The sequence below is a fragment of the Podarcis cretensis genome (genome assembly GCF_951804945.1).
Source record: "Podarcis cretensis genome assembly, chromosome: 9".
NCBI classification, from domain to species: domain Eukaryota; kingdom Metazoa; phylum Chordata; class Lepidosauria; order Squamata; family Lacertidae; genus Podarcis; species Podarcis cretensis.
In genome coordinates this window covers 61,159,273-61,173,126 of record NC_137178.1, presented here as the reverse complement: position 1 = coordinate 61,173,126, position 13,854 = coordinate 61,159,273, and the positions used below count along the sequence as shown (strand labels likewise).

General features: G+C 41.7%; 1 long non-coding RNA gene across 1 annotated transcript in view; it reads left to right on the top strand.

Annotated features, from left to right (window-relative positions):
- The first annotated feature begins 4,824 nt into the window (after positions 1–4,824).
- The window catches only part of LOC307223692, a 44,469-nt gene continuing 35,439 nt past the window's right edge, over positions 4,825–13,854 (top strand). Inside the window, exon 1 of the long non-coding RNA XR_013842202.1 lies at positions 4,825–4,885. This is a non-coding gene — a long non-coding RNA (uncharacterized lncRNA). The remainder of the gene's footprint in view (positions 4,886–13,854) is intronic.

Here is a 13,854-nt window from a genome sequence, read left to right as displayed (position 1 = left end):
CAAGTGCTTTCCTTAGTGGAGGTATGTTCTGGATTTACAATACAGGGGCTTTTCTGTGATGGCACCCTGACTTTGGAATGCATTGTTATATTTTATTGTTTTACTGCACTCTGTATGTGGAATGAATAATTTTTATTTATGCCCACTGTATACTGCATGGGAGTCTGAGTAGATGAAGGGTGGTCTAGTCATAGTTTTAAAAAAAACAAGGAAAATACAAGGAAGCAACTTTCAGCAAAACAGTAAGAGAAGTTCAGTCAGTAGAGCATGAGAATCTTAATCTCAGGGTCGTGGGTTCAAGCCTCACATGGGGAAAAAGATTGCTGCATTGCAGGGGGTTGGACTAGATGACATTTTTGGTCCCTTCCAACTCTATGATTCTATGAACTTTGTAACAGTAAGGGCAGCAGTGGAACAGAATGCCTTCATAGGTGGCGGTCTTTATAGGCTGAATTGACATCTGATAGAGAAGATGTGGTTTTGCCTTGTATTGCAGATCCTGTATTGAGCAGAGGGTTGGACTTATCAGCTTTCCCTAATCTGGTGCCCTCTGATATTTTGGACTACAGTTCATATCAACCATGACCATGCTGGCTGGAGCTGATGGGAATTGGAGTCCCTATATTAGGCAAGAAAAATTGCCTTCTAGTTTGATATCATCCACATTCTGCAAAAGTTTTATGTCTCACTGGTTAAAGCATTTTGGCTACAGAGATTTAGTATACTGGATGTTGAGGACATGAAGAAAAGTATATTTACAAAAGCACATTGATTTCTTATACCATAAAAAGGCAATTTAGAAAGCTCTTTCCTTTGTACTTGGTAAATCCCTCCATGCAGAATGAAAAGAAATTGAAGAATAGTTTGAAAAATCAAAGGTGAATGGATTTAGTGATGACAAATAGCAAGGGGGAAAAATGTGAAGATGCTGACAATTGTTGGAAATGGGATCATGGCTGTAAATAAAACACCACTCTTGTTTGATCAATCAAGGACAGTTTTCTTTAATTAAAAATGCTGCATTACAATCTTCAAAGGAAAACCGGAGGGATAACCTATATGCAGAAGAATACAGAGAGAAGGATCTCAGCAGGTGCTTGTTGAAATGAACGGCTATAGATAATACAGCACATTGTAGGTTTATCAATCAGTTTTCAGAGGCAATGCAACTTATTTTAACCCTACCAATCTAAGTACCCCCTTCATTATCTCCTAGACTTACTGTCTTTGTGGAGGGAATCCTTAAAGCTGCTCCACATTTGCCTTGGCCTGGCAATTGCAAGGGCCAGGTTTAGTTTAAAATTCCAAGTTAAGTTCCCTTTTTGTTCCCTTCCTTTGAAATGTTAAACACACCCTTAACATTGTGTAAACGAGGCTCTAGTGACAACAGGGGTGGGAAAAACACAATACACACTGGAATTCTCAGCACTGGAAACTGAGGCAAGGAAAACGTTATCATCTACATGAAACCACTGGGGGAGAATGTCCAGAATGGGGTCACCAGCACATTTAGAAATCTAAGGAAGTATCAAGGGCACCATCACAAAATGGCCGCCGTGAAGAGTGTGGTTAGTCACAAAATGGCTGCCATGAGGATTACGACAAGTCACAAAGTGCAAGAAGCTGAGTCCAAAGCAAAGGCTGGGTCTGAGCCCCAAATGTGTAACCACATGTTTGACCTCCACACAACACAATCAAATGCCCATTTCACGGAAGACAAACTGGCAAAGCTCAGAGAAGAGCAACTGGGGGAAGGGCTGTGGCTCAATGGTAGATCATCTACACTGTGTGAAGAAGGACCCAGATTCAATTCGTGGTATCTCCAGGTAGGTCTGGAAGAGAAATCCTGACCGGAATCCTGGAGAGCCACTATCAGACAGTGTAGACCAGACATGGCCAAACTTGGCCCTCCAGCAGTTTTGGGACTACAGTTCCCATCATCCCTGACTACTGGTCCTGTTAGCTAGGGGTGATGGGAGTTGTAGTCCCAAAACAGCTGGAGGGCCAAGTTTGGCCCTGCCTGGTGTGTAGACAATACTGACAGAGGTGGGCAAATGGTTTGACTCAGCCCAGGTGATGATGATTTCTAATATTTGCTCTTGTTGTAGTCACTCCTAAAAGCTGTTACGACCGAGTGCAAATAGCTGGATCTGCACTTGTATGGTACCAGAATACTGGTATTGTGTGGGTTTTCCTTCTTCCCCACTTGCTACCCTGCTGGATCTCATCTTCATCAGCTTGCACGGATCAACCTGTTCTTCTCAAGCTGTGCTCCACTTGAAACCTCACACTTCAGGTTTATGAATCTGGGAAGAAAAGCAGAGCCTCCATTTGTGGGTGGGATACTGCAGACCCTACTCCAAAGTAATAAAAGAAGATACTTTCCTCCCTGAGACAGAATCACATGCCAACGAGAAAGAGAAGAATGAGTAATGATCTGGTCATTTTCAGCTGGGTAGGAAAAGCATCCGAACAAAGGATGAATGGATAGGTGAGAAAAAAAGAGCCTTAAGAAAGTTATCAATGAGCAACTTTAGCAAATTTATGCTCTCAAGGAATTCTGAATGGATTGAAATGAATTGTGTGCGAGTCTGGCACACAATAGCCTTTTTTTGGCATTTAGAAGTGGGAAAGAGTTTTCTGCAATCTCTCAAAGGATAAACCTCAGTAAAGTGAAGGAAGCTCACCTTTCCCTTTTAAAAAGATTCTGCACTTACAATCAGTGCTATTTGACTGGGAAAGAAAGGAATGTTGAATGGATGACTAATGTCAGAGGCAAGTAGAGGCCTGGGAGCTCATCTGCTTGAATGGACTAAAGTATCTCATTAATGAACAATCACAGGCTCTCTGAAAAAGCCAAGAGAAAAAGATGAGTTGGACAAAAAGGCACTGGGAACGGCGGGTGCATCACCCATTCAAAACCATAAATGGTGGTGGTTTATCAAACACAAGAAGAGGATGTCATGTTAAAAATTATTCCGATGGTGTTAATATTTCTGCTGGCTTTTTTAAAAAAATTATTTGATCAATATATAAATGGGTGATTCAATGTATGAAAATATAAAAATAATCTAAACATTTTCCTGTTTTATATAAAGTCCAGATGAATTCAAATAAACATGCAAAAATGTAATATACATTAGTAATATCCTTCCAGGCCAACACCTATATCCTATAAGAGAGAAGCAGTTGATCTTAATCTTATATCTGATTAAGATATGGATCTTAATTGTTTCCCACCCCTTAACCTGATCAGCTAGCCACTTGCCAGACTTTATCCAACATTCAATGGTTAATATTTTATTAGGGCTGCCATATTTCTAGAAGTAAAATTCAGGAAAAACAAAGCTGTTGTCAACCTCAAAATCCTGAACATTTTGCAGGACGCTATTTTTGCCAGTTAAATCCTGGACATGTCCAGGGAATTCAGGATAATAATAATAATAATAATAATAATAATAATAATAATAATAATAATTTATTATTTGTACCCCGCCCATCTGGCTGGGTTTCCCCAGCCACTCTGGGCAGCTTCCATAAAAACCAAAAATACACTAAAATATCACAGATTAAAAACTTCCCTGAACAGGGCTGCCTTAAGATGTCTTCTGAATGTCAGGTAGTTATTTATCGCTTTGACATCTGATGGGAGGGCGTTCCACAGGGCAGGCGCCACTACTGAGAAGGCCCTCTGCCTGGTTCCCTGTAGCTTTGCTTCTCGCAATGAGGGAACCTCCAGAAGGCCCTTGGCGCTGGACCTCAGCGTCCGGGCAGAACGATGAGGGTGGAGACGCTCCTTCAGGTATACTGGGCCGAGGCCGTTTAGGGCTTTAAAGGTCAACACCAGCACTTTGAATTGTGCTCGGAAACGTACTGGGAGCCAATGTAGGTCTTTCAAGACCGGTGTTATGTGGATGTACAACAACCCTCATTTCTTTAGTTTTAAAACATGTTTATGCTTTTATGATGGCATTTTTATACAAATTGTACCTCTGAGTGCAGAAACAGTTTAAGAATTTTTGCTCTGGATTTTGGATGCCAGCAGTGTTGTCAAATTGAGCCTGGTGGTTTAAGATAACTAGATGAGATCGGAAGTCCTCAGACTTTCTGGGCCCAGGAGTGTATTTGGAAACTTAAGAAATTGTTGGGGACACCACAAAACACAATTTCAAAGAAGAAAAACTGGTAATGATCAGAATCTACCCACCCCCACCCCAGAATAAACAGGCAAATAGCTCCTAAAACAAAACCAGAAACCCAGAGACCCCCCAAACAACAGGCAATGCCTCATCAAACAGGCAAAACCCACAATTTCATTTTTTTAAAGATAAAAATAAAATTGGGAGGGACAAAAGTCACTGGCAGCCACCTAAGGGAGTTTCTGAAGGCATCGTGGTATGTCCAGGTGCCATATTGGGGACCCAAGGAATAGGTGGACAAACAGGCAGAATTAAAGTGAAAGAAGTTCTGAAATAATTGCTCAAGATAAAACAACTAAAACCATATTAACTGTATGGCATAAGCTTAAACAAAGCTTCTAGAATTGAGAAAAAAATTCCATCATCCACAACGGATGCATAAAAGAACCACAGTTTTCATCTTTCCATGAATAACATCTCCTTTATGATGCTAAATATTTGTTTATGGTTAGCTTGGCTACGAAAGGATCTGTTTAAGTGACTCTGCGAGAAAAGTACATGTAAAAAAGAGTTGAAGTGTTTTCAGTTGCTATGGAAATGCCCAGTGAAGTGTGTCCCTGATTAGAATGCACATTACTAGAGCCCTCCCCTCTCGCTGGAACTAAAGAAACAACAGAAATGAATGCCAGTCAATGAAATTCACTTGACAAAACCCATTTGTTCCCATAAGAGCAGCAGCAGCACTGGTAGGGAGACTAGACAGTGGGGAAAAGGTAACATCAGAACCTTCCATGGGGTTTCTCTTGGAAATCTAGGGGGTAAATCTGATAAGTTGGGGTGGGGGAAACTGCTGCCAATGACTGGCTTGTGATCTCTTCCAGTGTCCGATTTACGTATAAGCTAAACAAGCTATGGCTTAGGGCCCCACTCTCTTGGGCCCCCCAAAAAAATTAAAGGAAAAAACACCTGGATGTACATTTCCAAAATATGAGTTAAAAAACAAATAAAATAAAACCTACATACAGCAACAGTGTTTTGTGTTGTGTAGGCTCCTATGATGTAAGTAATGGGCCCCGCCTGCTAGCCTGCTCCCTAAAATATCGCTTGTTTGCTCATTTCTATGTATAGGGTGCCTACATTCTGCATGGACTGGTTGCAAATGTTATGTGCAAATGGGTTTAGATACCTATTAGGTCCATAAAGTACCATTTAGCATATATTCAACACATAAAAACAGTGACAATTTGTTGTTGGCAAAGGACAGCTGGACGTATAAAGGGCCCCATTACCTTCAGTAGCTTAGGGCCTCATCAAACCTAAATCCGGCTCTGATATCTTCACAACCCATTAACAAATTAAGTCCGCCACTCCCTAGGGAGCACCCACAGTTTTACTTAGGTCATATTGTCATCATGCATTTCCCCACCATTCTGCCACCATATTGGTAGAAACACAGAATGTGAAGCCTGTCTAACATTATGATGAAGGAGAAAAAAATCTCATGAGGACTGCTATTTTAAGTGTCCACTATTGAGTGTTACAGGCAGTTCCATCACCTGGTGTCAAAGATATAATACTCACCAAGAAAATATAAATGTGGTATTATTTCTATTTTAAAAAAATGCCTCCACAAATACATGGCACGCAATTAGTAGGCTGAGTCTAAAAGTGGCGTTTCGTCTTTCCTCCAGACCTTTCTTTGAAAACTTGCATAACAGAAGAAAGGTTATTGTTATAATTACCGATTTAAAACTTAGTTATGAATAGCTCTTAGCTGTGAGAGGGATTTTGCATTCCAGGAATACCTTGCATTATTTACTTCTGCTTACAGCTTTTCTGGTGACATCATAGGCCTCTCAAGCAACGGTCATGTGTTTGCTTTGAAAGTCTTTCAGTTTCCCTATTTTAAAACAGGCAACCAAAACGTTTCCATGGAGATCGGCAAGCGAGTCAAATGACGAACTTCTTAGCTGTACTTTTGCTTTGGTTTCTATGGTTTCCAGATTTGAGGTTTAGTGGGGCGGGGGAGCGGTGCAGTTTCCAATTTGTTAAATATAAAAGGTCAATGCAAGTTGAAAGAGGGAGCCAGAATTCCACCAGCAAAGGACCTCTGTCACCTCTGGTAAGTGGGGTGATTTGCAGATGTCGTGCTGTTCAACCACATGGTTTTCTGTCCCAGTTTCATAGGGTAAACTAGATTGCTAAGTCTCTCCAGTCTCTGTGCTGTGATTAATCATTTATACTGCACTTTGACTGTGCCAAAGACATCACAGTCTTCATTTCCATCCTCTCAGGTAGGTGGTTATTATTGCTCCCATTTTACCACCGGGGAAACCATGCAGAACAGCTTGCTAATTGCCTTGGCCACCCAGCAACTAAATGTTGGAAGAGGCATGAGAATGATGCCACAAATGGTAGCTCCAAATCAGTCGAGTTCTTCCTTCCCCATGACATGTTGTGATCCTTCCCCACCAAGTGCTGGGGGTTTCCCCACCTACTGTTCTGCCCCTATTTTCAGGTGTTGTTGAAGAAACAAATAGCACAGCAGTAAGGTCAGTGTGCAGCAGAGACAAGATATATTTTTATATCAGCATTTGAAGAATCTCAGTTCAGCCTCATTTGACTTACATACATGGAAGGCAGACATTCCATCTCTATCACTTGCCCGCAACAAGTTGGAGTGCTGAATACTTTGCCATGTTGAGCATCGAGATTGCCAAGCAGGACTGGGCATACCCTACACAAGTAACAAAAATAGTACACTTTTCAACTGGAAATTACTGTGGACTGGCAAGGGCACCATTTAAGGGGCACAGGAGGAGCAATGACTTCCATATTCTATCAGATTACACATTGACCTGATCCTAGAAGATCACCACAGGCCATGTTACTGGTTTGTTTCTTTTAAAATACAGTGGTAGCTCTGGTTATGAACTTAATTTGTTCCGGAGGTCCATACTTAACCTGAAACTGTTCTTAACCTGAGGTACCACTTTAGCTAATGGGGCCTCCCGCTGCTGCTACACCGCCGCCACACGATTTCTGCTCTCATCCTGAGGTTAGCGGAGTCTGTAACCCGAAGTGCTTGTAACCTGAGGTGTTTGTAACACAAGGTACCACTTTAATAATCCGAGAAAGTGTTGTTATAAACAGTAAAAGGTGCCCTGTGTCGTAGGTATTCAAATCAAGTGCATAAATTCTCTCTCTCTCTCTCTCTCTCTTTCTCGGACTGTTTGACCTCTGTTGATATTTTTGCTGCAGTGATTATGAGATATAAAAAAGTGACAACAATGAAGGTTCTGAAACCATTTGCAGTTTAATCCTAAATGCACCCGAGAACAATCCACTGAATCTTGCTTCTAATCTCACCCACTCCTTAACACCCCAAATTAGAGATGGCACCCCTTAGCAGCTGATTTCAGACAGGAGGTGAATAGCACTCATAGTTAGTTAGTTTGATTTATTACGGCCATTGGCCCATATCGAAAACAATACATCAAAATTTATCCATAAACAATACAATTTAAACAGTATAAAATCCAAGTTAAAACACCCATATTGAGGCATCTAATCATAGCCTGCATTTTTATTGAGGCTTGATCAGGGCCTGTATTTTAAAATGAGCTTAAAGATTTTCAAATGTTCATGCCAGGCAGAAGACCAGCTGCCTAAGAACCTTGGCAAGATGTTTATTCTCCTGGACAAGGGGGCCCCCTTATTTATAGCAGAAAACAATTCTCAAAGTCAAAGGGAATTACAGGCTGACAGCCAAGGTTACACTGACCCTACATATTACAGAAGATAAAAAAAGAGATAAACATAATTAAGAGTGGGTAAATAGTAAAATAAAACCATGTGCCTCCCATTAAACTTGAGCCATATTTTCCTAAGGTTGAAAGGTCAAGAGCAGTGAAAAAGGCAACTGGCTTGGCTGGAGAAGAGGTTTTCTTTCTATCTTATTTTGAGGCTGGAAACTGTTCCTTCCTTTTTACTTTGAAAAGGTTTATTCTTCTAAAAAGCTATCTATGTTATGTATTAAATATATTGGCTTAAATGTAATTATGCAAAGGAATTAGAAGCTAAGAAATGTTAAATCCTTATGCTAGATTCTTATTTCATATAGTTGGAAGAGATCACAGGGGCCATCAGCCACCAGCCCAGCCCCCCTGCCAAGCAGGAAACATCATTAGAGCACACATATGGTTGTCAGGCCTTTGTTTAAAAGACCTTCAAGAGAAGGAGATCTTTCAATGATGATGTGAATTCAAGATCCTTGACATCTGTTTAAGATAAAAATTTGAGATTAAACCATCTGTTTTGGAGGGCAATAGGGCGAGGTGAGCTGGTAATTAAGGTTCCTTGTTGAGACACATGTAAGATATATTACTACTTATTTGTCATTTATAGATAGAAGAATATATATCTTTTTGTTTCCCATAAAAGGGCATGAGGAAATGGGTGTATCTTTTGTGATTGGTTCTAACAAACAGCCAATAGGAATTTCAACCAGGCTGATTGGACAGAGGCAGCCACAGGAGGAGCAAGGGGGCTGGATTAAGGAAATATAAGTGCTGGCCAGAATGGCAGGCGGCCAGGCCAGAGCTTGGTAACCATATACCACTGTGCCTCATATTTATTTGTCTGACAAATAAATTATTATTTTAATTTCTCTATTGCTGCGTTGAATATTTCATTCCAGCTAAGCGTTAACCACAAGCAGGGTGCTACAATATAAAACCAATTTTGCTTCAATTAAGTAAACACTATACACAATAAGCTCCCTCTATGTAAACCACAATTCAAATCTCTCAGATTTTGGGAGATATGCGTCTTAGTTCTGGCACTTATTGATGGTTCTTAAGTTTAGCTAAGCTGTCAGAGTCATACAGTGATCCATTTCTCCTATTTTGAAATAAGACATTAATCAAGTATCTAGCGACTGCAAGGGATTATAGCACTCATAGAAGAGCCAGATGTGGCTGGCACATCCCTGAAGAGGCATCTGGAATCATAGTTGGGCTAGATTGGGGAGAAGGATGGCTCTCAGCCCTCTAGGCCTCTCTACCTGCCCCCTGGGACTTGCCCCAGTTGCCTTCTTTGTTCAAGGAGGGTTCCTTGAGTGTTTTTGCTTGGCAGGAACATGTCTTTGAACTCTCATAATGCTCTTGTTTCACCTGGATGAAATTAGGCCTGTGACCTACTGCCCATCTCTGGCCTGTAGCCTCTGGAAAGCTGTCCAGTAGGGAATGCTGCCCTCAGCTGAAAAAGCTTCTCCATCCCTGCTCTGCTCACGGAAAAGTGAGACTTTGCATTTCCACAAAAGAAAGAAAGAAAAGAAAGGAAAGGGAAGGGCAAAGGAAGAGAAGGGCAGTGCCCATCATTGCTGAGAGTGTAGGTTAATGAATCTGCATCTTTTGCATTATCTCCAAAAGCCAGTTCCTTTTCATTGTATGTTTTGCGGATTAGTCGGAAATCACACTCTCCAGGGAACCTGCATGTATTGCTACCAGTGACTTTTAAAATAGCATGTAAGCTGTGCTCTTTTGTCATCGCTTTATTTATAAGAAGGACATAGGCATTAGTCAGTTTGGAAAGGTTTGTGCTGTATGGCAGGATATCGGGGAATCCCCCCCCCCCCCGTTGTGTGCATTGCTCAGCTCGGGACAAGGCCTAGAACCTGCTAGTTTCAAGTCACTACAAAGAAAGAACAATGATGACCACACTAGCAAGCAATAATTTCCCTAATGTGTTGCTGTCATTGTGTTGGAAGTCTCCTTCTGTGAGTCTTCAGTTTCTCTCTTTCTTTCTCTGGGAGGAAAAAAAAAATCAATCTATATGGCTCATGATAACTTGAAGTAATTTTTCTAAGTCAGGAAAGAACCTGAAAGGGCATCTCCCCTGATAACAGAGAGCAGAGGAAGCAGGATGTGGAATGGCTCTATTAAAGACCCTTTGTGCTTGACACTGGAACACCCAGTGGCTGCCTCCTCTTCTATGCTCATCATCTCCAGGTCCTCTGTTCCTCCATCTTTGGGGAATAATGTGCACTAGGATGGCTGATGTGGTTTCTTGCAGGTGTGGAATACACACCTCCCGTTATCCCTGGCCATTCTTCATAGAACTGATGGGAGTTGGAGTCCAACAACGTTGGGGTGAAGCACAGTGACACACCATCTGCCTTGCATGCAGAAGGTCCCATGTTCAAACCCCAGCATCTGCAGGTAGGCGTGGGAATAATTCCTGCCTTAAACTCTGGAGAGGTAATGCCAGTCAGTGTAGATCATTTGAGGACCGGGACATTCGCAGGAAAACCAAAATGCTTGTTTACAAAGCTATTGTACTACCAACCTTACTGTATGCTTGTGAAACATGGACCACTTAGAAACGCCATCTCCAACTCCTCAAAAGATCCCATCAATGGTGTCTTCAAAAAACATTACACATCACTTGGGAAGACAGGCAAACTAATACCAGTGTACTGGAAGAAACAAAGATCACCAGTGTTGAAGCAATGATTTTTCAACATCAACTTCATTGGACTGGTCATGTTGTGCTGATGCCTGATTATCATCTTCCAAAGCAACTAGTCTATTCCAAACTTAAAAATGGAAAGCGTAATGCTGGTGGTCAACAAAAGAGGTTTAAAGACTGTCTCAAGGCAATTTTTTTTTAAAAAAATTGTAGTACAAACACCAACAATTGGGAAACACTTGCCTGCGAGTGCTCCAGTTGGAGAACAGCCTTTCCCAAAGGTGTCATGGGCTTTGAAAACACTCAAACTCAAGACGAAAGGGAGAAACATGCTAAGAGGAAGGCACGCTTGGCAAATCCACACTGTAATCAACTCCCGCCCGGAAACGTATGTCCCCAATGTGGAAGGATATGTGGATTCAGAATTGGCCTCCACAGTCACTTACGGACTCACTGTTAAAACTGTGTTTATGGAAGACAATCTTACTCGGCTATGAGTGATCGTAAAGAAGAAGAAGAAGAAGAAGAAGAAGAAGAAGAAGAGGAGGAGGAGGAGGAGGAGGAGGAGGAGGAGGAGGAGGAGGACAAATGGCCAGTCACAGAAGAAGGCAGCTTCATAAGTTCCTATCTTGAGAGCTGCAGGTAAGCAAGCCTTACCTGCAGCTCTCAAGAAAGCTGCTGTGGTTGTAGAGCAACAAGGTGGAGGCAAAAGGGCCAGGCTCACTAGGCCTCAGCCTTGAAAACTTGCCACCTGGAGGGCTGGAGGTTTTCCATTCTTGCTCTACAGGCTCTTTAAGCCACAGCCTCCCTAACTAGATGCCTATTATTATTTCAGCCTATATGAGAGAGTAGACTTTTTCACTCACGCACAGACCCACAAAGTTAGAAGATCAATCCTGAGAGCCACTCATCTCCAAAAGATGTACCTGAAAATGTCTAATTATCATTATCCCTAGTCTGTAGCTGGCCGCTTGCATATTATCGAGACAACTACCTTTATTATACATCATCTTTAGAGTGCTGGGTGATTAGAACTGTACATCACCAGAGTGACAGAGATTTAATTAAAGATGTGTCAAGTGGTTTGCTGTAATGGTAATTAAAGATCTGTCTGATGGATGTGCATAATTTGGCAGCCTTTGAATAAGGGCTCTGCCCTCCAGTCCGTAAGCATGGTGGGTAATTGCTAAAGCATCTCATCGCTGTTCTTACTGGGGAGGAACTAGTTTCCCAACCCCCTGTTTTAGAAATAAAACAGAAAGAAATATGAGCAGAGGCAGTAAGGTGTGCCTGAATGATGGTGGCACACGGTGTGTGGATAATATGTCATCATTCTCTTGTTATTAATAAGGTGGCTGGCTTCTAATAGTAATGTGATTTTCAGTTCTTCAGCTAACAGAGAAAGTTGTGGGTGTCTATTGGAGTTTTAGAGTCTGGGAGTTTTCAAGAGACCCAGTAAATCAAGAGACCCAGTAAATCTATGACAACCTTAATCATTTGGTTTGGTGCCTGTGTCTGGCATATGGGCATGAGATGGTTAACACCTTTTTGCAGCACTAGCAGTGTGAGATGTGTGACTTTGTCAGTTTTGGTTTTTTCCGAGTTTCTCATTTTTCAAACATAAATTCACTTCTCCATTTTCCCATATAAGTTTGTGATTTTCCTTATTTTAAATCCCCATGGAAATGCATCAGGATTTTATTGCAAATTCATCCAAATATAAACATTTTTGCAAAGCAGATCTCCCTAATAAAGTGCATTTTTGTTTAAGGGCTTAGCCACGATTACCTTTCCTCCAGACTTTCCAGGTATGGTCCCTGTTTTAAACCTCCACATCATTCCCCCCCTTTTTTTTGCCCAATAGCTTTCCCAGCAAAAACTCAAGGCCCATGGCGTTCAGTGCAACTTATTTTCTGGCAACTTTCATTTCAAAAAAGAAGAAGAGAAAATTGGCTCAAAGCCATGTGAAGCCCCACTTTAACTTCATCGTGTATCCCAAGACATGGAATCTAACAAAGGGACAATATGAATGGACTGTCCACTACTACAGCAAAAAGACTGGTAAACTGTAAAAATAAAAATGCTTTAAAATCTCACTTTAATACTCTGATTGAAGCTATATACAAACTCGCTACACTTGAACAAGTTGTGTACAAATGTAGACTTGCCATGGACAACTTTAACAATATTGGGAATTCATTTTTATAAATACCATACTAGATTAAGATCTGGTTAACTACAATAATGAGTCCCTCCTCCCTTTCTGTAATGTACACAATATCTTTCTCCCCCCCCCCCCAAAGGTAAAGGTAAAGGGACCCCTGACCATTAGGTCCAGTCGTGGCTGACTCTGGGGTTGCGGCGCTCATCTCGCTTTATTGGCCGAGGGAGCTGGCGTACAGCTTCCGTGTCATGTGGCCAGCATGACTAAGTCGCTTCTGGCGAACCAGAGCAGTGCACGGAAACACCGTTTACCTTCCCCCGTTTACCTATTTATCTACTTGCACTTTGACGTGCTTTCAAACTGCTAGGTTAGCAGGAGCAGGGACGAGCAATAGGAGCTCACCCTGTCATTGGGATTCGAACCGCTGACCTTCTGATTGGCAAGTCCTACGCTCTGTGGTTTAACCCACAGTGCCACCCGTGTCCCTCCCCCCCCACACATGGGTACTATTTCTTGTTTTGTCTTCTTTTTTGAGTCTTATCTTATTCTCTGCATGTGTGTGATTCCTTTCTAAGAAGTTGAACACCTGGCAGTCAACTATTTCCTGCATATAGATGAGCAAGGGAGGCTGGATCTAGACCCACTCCTTAAGAAACAAACGGCAAAGCATTAACCTTTTTGGAAAGTGTAGGTCCAAGTGTTGGATTGCAGGTATGTGTGTGAGTGTGTGTCGTGGTTCAGCATTTGTTTGTGCTTGCAGCTCTGCCTGAGGAAGCCAGATTCTAAACACAGAATAAGCTCGGCTGGACTGAGACAATTGGTACCCCAACTCTGTGTGAAATGAGTAGCATAATTCTCCATATTACAGCCAGCGATGTCAAAGCACTTCCTATCTCATGATTATACTGTGCTTATTAAGCTTTTAGCTAATGCATTATCGACGAGTGCATTGCTTTTGGCCCATATCCATCTGAAAAGATATCAACAAAAGTTATAAGTAGATCACAATATATAGCTTATAGCTGGGGTTCTTTTGCCTCCGACATAACTGGTAACTCAGTTAGAAAGGCCTCCTTTTAT